Raw genomic sequence first — 6,663 nt, forward strand, 5'->3', positions numbered from 1 at the left:
TCTTAAGAGCAGTGCAGTGAGTTAGGAGGATGGGCAATTTAGTGATTGCAGTTCAGTTAGTGCAGTTGAGTTCAGTTTCATCAGTGAAGCTCAGTTCATGGAATTCATAGGCAGTTTTCCAAGCAGAGCAATTCAGTCAGAAGCCGAGAGAAGCTAATTTGAATCAGTCAATGTGGAGAGGTATTTGGGCCAGAGAGCTGAGTTGAACCAGCCAGTCAGAGTTCAGAAAGAACTAGAAAAGGTGAGCTTATTAAGGAGTAAGTCTCCAAGACAACAATTACATCTGGCAAATAAAAGTTACATTATATGTAATAGAAAGACTAATAATGGTGACAGTAAATTTAAAAAGATTTTAGTAAGAAAGTAAAATTCAAATAAAAACTTAAAGATGGCATAGAAATTAGATAAATAAAGAGTGGTGCGGGACATGTGTGAGAAACATGAGAATATAGATTTAAAAGAAACAAGAAGCAAGTTAGAACCTTTAAACAAATCTTGAAAACTGGTAAGAGAAAAGCATGTGGAATTTAAGGATCAATTCATGAATATCACAGAAAGATTGGAATTCTATCCTAATAGCACTGAATGCTTTTTAAGCTTAGATTACATTGTTAATTACATATTTTTTCAAAGTTTAAGCTGATAAAGAATAGGTTGAAAGTCAAGAAAATTTGGAGATTAAAATTGTTTAACAAAAGCTTTATATTCCTACAAGTAAGAATTTCTTGTGATTTGAATTAAATTGGTGTCAGGCTCAATGGATGGCAATGAATAGTATTAAAATATAGCAATGTATTAAATCCAAATGATAGAAGTTTCTAATTAGTCATGGGAACTAGTAAAAGAGGCGATGAATAGTGGCTTAAAATAACAAAATCAAGTGGCTTCAGTGTCCTTGTGCAGTTAGTCACATTTTATGCATGCTCATTCAGCCAAGATACCTGAGGAAACCCAGATTCAAGACCAACCAATAGAGGAGGAGGAAGTTGAGACTTTTGCCTTTCAGGCAAAATTTGCCCAGTTAATATCCTTGATCATCAACACTTTCTCCTCAAACAAAGAGATCTTTCTGAGGGAGCTCATTTCCAATACATCAGATGTGAAAGCTTGATAGACTCTAGTAAACTGGTCTCAGGGAAGGATTTGCACATTTATCTCATTTTCAACAAACAAGATCGAATGCTCACTATTGTGGATACTGGAATTAGAATGAACAAGGCTAACTTGATCAATAACCTTAGTACTATTGCCAAGTCAGGCACCAAAGCCTTCATAGAAAGCTTTGCGGACTGGGGAAGATATCTCTGTGATTGGCCAGTTTGGTGTTGGTTTGTACTCTGCATACTTGATTGCTGAGAAAGTGACCATCATCATGAAGCATAATGATGATGAGCAGTGTGCCTGGGAATCATCAGCTGGGGGATCCTTCCCAGTGAGGACTGACACAGGTGAACCAATGGGTCATGGAATGAAGGTTATCTTGCATCTGAAGGAAGACGAAACTGAGTACTTGGAGGAAAGGAGAATAAAAGAGATTGTGAAGAAACATTCTCAGTTTATTGGCTGTCCCATTTCTCTTTTTGTGAAGAAGGAATGTGAGAAGGAAGTCAGTGATGGTGAGGCTGGAGAAAAGGAAGAGAAAGAGGAAGAGAAAAAAAGAAGAAAAGGTGTCTGATGATAAGCCTGAAATAGAAGATATTGTTTCTGATGAAGAAGAAGAAAAGAATGATGGTGACAAGAAAAAAAGAAGATAAAGGAAAAGTATATTGATCAAGAAGAACTCACAAAACAAAGCTGATTTGGACCAGAAATCCTGATGACATTACTACTGAAGAATATGGAGAGTTCTACAATAGCTTTACCAACGACTGGGAAGAACATTTGGCAATAAGGCATTTTTCTGTTGAAGGACAATTAGAATTCTGGCCCTTATTTTTGGCCTAAGACACATTCCTTTGATCTGATTGAAAACAGAAAGAAGAAGAAGAACAATATCAAATTGTATGTTCGAAGAGTTTTTATCATGGATTACTGTGAGAAGTTAATCCCCAAATATCTGAGTTTCATCAGAGGGGTGGTGGATTCTGAGGATTCCTCTAAATATTTCCAATGAAATGCTGCAACAAAGCAAAATTCTGAAAGTTATCAGAAAGAATTTGTTCAAGAAATGTGTAGAACTATTTGCTGAACTGGCTCAAGATAAAGAGAACTTCAAAAAGTTTTATGAGCAGTTTACAAAAAATATAAAGCTTGGGATTCATGAAGACTCTCAAAATTGGAAGAAGCTTTCAGAGCTGTTGAGACACTACAAAGACAGACACTCACTCAGAATAAAACGCTGGAAAACAAATTTTCAAGCAAATGGTCCCAAGAAACAAGCTGGAGTAGTCATTCTAATGTAGAGTAAAATCGCTTCTGGACCAAAAGATATCAAAAATGATAAGGAAGGACACTTCGTATCATCAAAGGAAAAATCCACCAAGATGAACTCTCAGTCCTGAATATCTATGCTCCAAATGCAAGGGTATCTATAGTCATAAAAGAAACCTCACTAAGGCTCAAAGCACACATTGTACCTCCCATGATAATAGTGGGAGATTTCAATACCCAACTCTCATCATCAGACAGATCATGGAAACAGAAACTAAGCAGAGACACAGAGAAACTAACAGAAGTTACGAACCAAATGGATTTAGCAGATATTTATAGAGCATTCCATCCTAAAACAAAAGAATATACCTTCTTCTCAGCACCTCATGGTACCTTCTCCAAAACTGACTATGTAATTGGTCACAAAACAGCTCTCAACAGATGTAAGAAGATTGAAATAATCCCATGCATCTGATGAGATTGCCACGGATTAAGGTTGTTTTTCAATAAAAACAAAATGACAGAGAGCCCCATACACAGGGAAACTGAATAACATTCTACTCATTGGTAACTTGGGCAAGGAAGAAATAAAGAAAGAAATTAAAGACTTTAGAATTTAATAAAAATGAAGGCAAAACATACCCAAATTTATGGGACACAATGAAAGCATTGCTAAGAGGCAAACTCATAGCTCTGAGTGCATCCAAAAAGAAACTGAAGAAAGTATACACTAGCAGCTTGACATCATACCTAAAAGCTCTAAAACAAAAAGTAGCAAATACACCCAAGATGAGTTAATGGCAGGAAATAATCAAACTCAGGGCTGAAGTCAACCAAGGGGAAACAAAAAGAACGGTACAAAGATAACAAAACCAAGAGCTGGTTCTTTGTGAAAAATCAAAAAGATAGATAAACCCTTAGCTAGACTCCCCAGAGGGCACAGAAAGTGTATCCAAATTAACAAAACCAGAAAGGAAAATGAAGACCTAACCACAGAAACTGAGGAAATTAAAAAAATCATCAGATTCTACTACAAAAGCTTACCCTCAACAAAACTGGAAAATCTGGCTTTAAATGGACAGTTTTCTAGAGAGATACAAGGTCCCAAAGTTAAATCAGGATCAGATAAACCATCTAAACAGTCTCATAACTCCTAAAGAAATAGCAGCAGTTATTAAAATTCTCCCAACCCAAAAAAGCCCAGGACCAGAAGGGTTTAGTGCAGAATTCTATCCGACCTTCATAGAAGACCTCATGCCAATACTGTCCAAACTATTCCACAAAATAGAAACAGAAGGAACACCATCCAATTCATTCTATGAAACCACAATTACGCTTATACCTAAACCATGCAAAGACCCAACAAAGAAGGAGAACTTCAGGCCAATTTCTGTTATGAATATCGACGCAAAAATACTCAAAATTCTCACAAACTGAGTCCAAGAATATATCAAAACAATCATCCATCATGATCAAGTAGGTTTCATCCCAGAGATGCAGGGATGGTTCAAGATATGGAAATCTATCAACCTAATCCACCATGTAAACAAACTCAAAGAAAAAAAACCCATGACCATATTAGATGCATAGAAAGCATTTAGCAAAATTCAACAGCCCTTCATGTTAAAAGTCTTGGAAAGATCAGTAATTCAAGGCCCATACCTAAACATAGTAAAAGCAATATACAGCCAAGAAGTAGTCAACATCAAACTGAATGGGGAGAAATTTGGATCAATCCCACTAAAATTAGGGACTAGACAAAGCTGCCCACTCTCTCCCTACTAATTGAATATAGTACTCAAATTTCTAGCCAGAGCAATCAGACAATGAAAGGAGGTCAAACGGATACAAATTGAAAAGGAAGAAGTCAGTATAACACTATTTGCAGATGATATGATAGTATAAATATGACCCCAAAAGTTCCACCAGAGAACTAGTAAGCCTGATAAACAATTTCAGCAAAGTGGCTGGATATAAAGTTAACTCAAATAAATCAGTAGTCTTTCTTTTCTCAAAGGATAAACAGACTGAGAAAGGAATTAGGGAAATGACAACCTTCACAATACTACCAAACAATATAAAATACCTTGGTGTGACTCTAGTCAAGCAAATGAAAGCTCTGTATGGCAAGAACTTTAAGTCTTTAAAGAAAGAAATTGAAGATCTCAGGAGATGTAAAGGTCTTCCATGCTCATGGATTGGCAGGATTAATCTTGCCAAAAGCAGTCTACAGACTCAGTGCAATCCCCATCCAAATTCCAATGCAATTCTTCATAGAGTTTGAAAGAGCAAGTTGCAAATTCACTTGGAATATCAAAAAACCCAGGATAGTGAAAACTGTCCTCAATAATAAAAGAACTTCTGGGGGAATCACCATCTCTGACCTCAAACTGTATTACAGAGCAATAGTGATAAAAACTGTATGGTATTGGCAGAGATAGGCAGGTAGATCAATGGAATAGAATTGAAGACCTAGAAATGAACCCACAGACCTATGATCACTTCCGCATCCAGTGGGAAAAAGACAGCATTTTCAACAAATGGTGCTGTTTCAGCTGGAGGTCAGCATGTAGAAGAATGAAAATAGATCCATTCTTATCACCCTGTATAAAGCTCAAGTCCAAGTGGATCAAGGACCTCCACATAAATCCCAATATATTCAAATTAATAGAAGAAAAAGTGGGGAAGAGCCTTGAACACATGGGCTCTGATGAAAATTTCCTGAACAAATCACCCATGGCTTATGCTCTAAGATCAAGAATCAACAAATGGGACCTCATAAAATTATAAAGCTTCAGTAAGGCAAAGCACCCTGTCATTAGGACAAAAAGGTAGCCAACAGATTGCGAAACAATCTTTACCAATCCTACATTTGATAGAGGGATAATATCCTAAATTTGCAAAGAAGTCAAGCAGTTAGACTCCAAAGAACCAAATAACACTATTAGAAATGGGGTACAGAGCTAAACAAAGAATTCTCAGCTGAGCAATATTGAATGGCTGAGTAGTACCTAAAGAATTGTTCAACCTCCTTAGTTATCAGGGAAATGCAAATCAAAACAACCCTAAGATTCCACCTCACACCAGTCAGAATGGCTAAGATAAAAAACTCAGTTGGCAACAGATTTTGTCAAGGATCTGGAGAAAGAGGAACACTCTTCCCTTGTTGGTTGGATTGTAAACAGGTACAACCACTCTGGAAATCAGTCTGGAGATTCCTCAGAAAATTGGACATTGTACTACCTGATATACCACTCCTAGGCATATACCCAAACAATGCTCCAACATACAACAAAGAAACGTGCTCCACTATGTTCATAGCAGACTTATTTATAATAGCCAGAAGCTGGAAATTATCCAGATGCCCTTCTGTATCTGGAATGAATACAGGAAATATGGTACATCTACACAATGGAGTACTACTCAACTATCAAAAACATTGACATCATGATTCATAGGCAAATGGATGGAACTAGAAAATATCATTCTGAGTGAGGTAAGCCAACCACAAAAAACACACATGGTATGCACTCACTGATAAGTGGATATTAGCGCAAAAGCTCGAATTACCCAAGATACAATCCACAGACCACATGAAATTCAAGAAGGATGACCAAAGTGTAGATGCTTCAGTCCTTAGAAGGGGGAACAAAAATATTCATAGGAGGAGATATGATGACAAAGTTTGAAGCAGAGACTGAAGGAATGGCCATTCGGAGCCAACCCTACTTGCAGATCCTACTCATATATATACAGCCACCAAAGCTAGACAATGTTGATGAAGCCAAGAAGTGGATGCTGACAGGAACCTGATATACCTGTCTCCTGAGAGGCTCAGACATTGTGTGACAAATACAGAGGTGAATGCTAGCAGCAAATCACTAAACTGAGAATGGAGTCTCCATTGGAGGAGTTAGAGAAATGATTGAGGGAGATTAATGGGGTTGCATCCTCACAAGAACAATACCAACCAACCATGGACTAAACCACTACCCAAAGTGTACACATGGACAGACCCATGGCTCCAACTGCATATGTAGCAGAGGATGGCCTTGTTGGGCACCAATGGGAGGAGAAGCCCTTGGTCTTGCCTAGGCTGGACCTCCCAGTGTAGGGGAATGTCAGGGTGGGGAGGTAGGAAGAGGGAGCGTTGTTGGGGAGAGACCACACCCTTATAGAAGAAGGAGAAAGAGGAGGGGATTGGGGGCTTATGGACTGGAAACCAGGAAAGGGAATAACATTTGAAATGTAAATAAAAATATCCAATAAAAAATGGGGTAGAGAGCTAAACAA

At 37.7% G+C, this 6,663-nt stretch overlaps 1 pseudogene; it reads left to right on the forward strand.

The window, feature by feature from the left end:
- The first annotated feature begins 943 nt into the window (after window positions 1-943).
- Window positions 944-5,470, forward strand: LOC116906958 (annotated as a pseudogene).
- The last annotated feature ends 1,193 nt before the right edge of the window (window positions 5,471-6,663 follow it).

This window comes from Rattus rattus, chromosome 8, assembly GCF_011064425.1.
Source record: "Rattus rattus isolate New Zealand chromosome 8, Rrattus_CSIRO_v1, whole genome shotgun sequence".
NCBI lineage: Eukaryota > Metazoa > Chordata > Mammalia > Rodentia > Muridae > Rattus > Rattus rattus.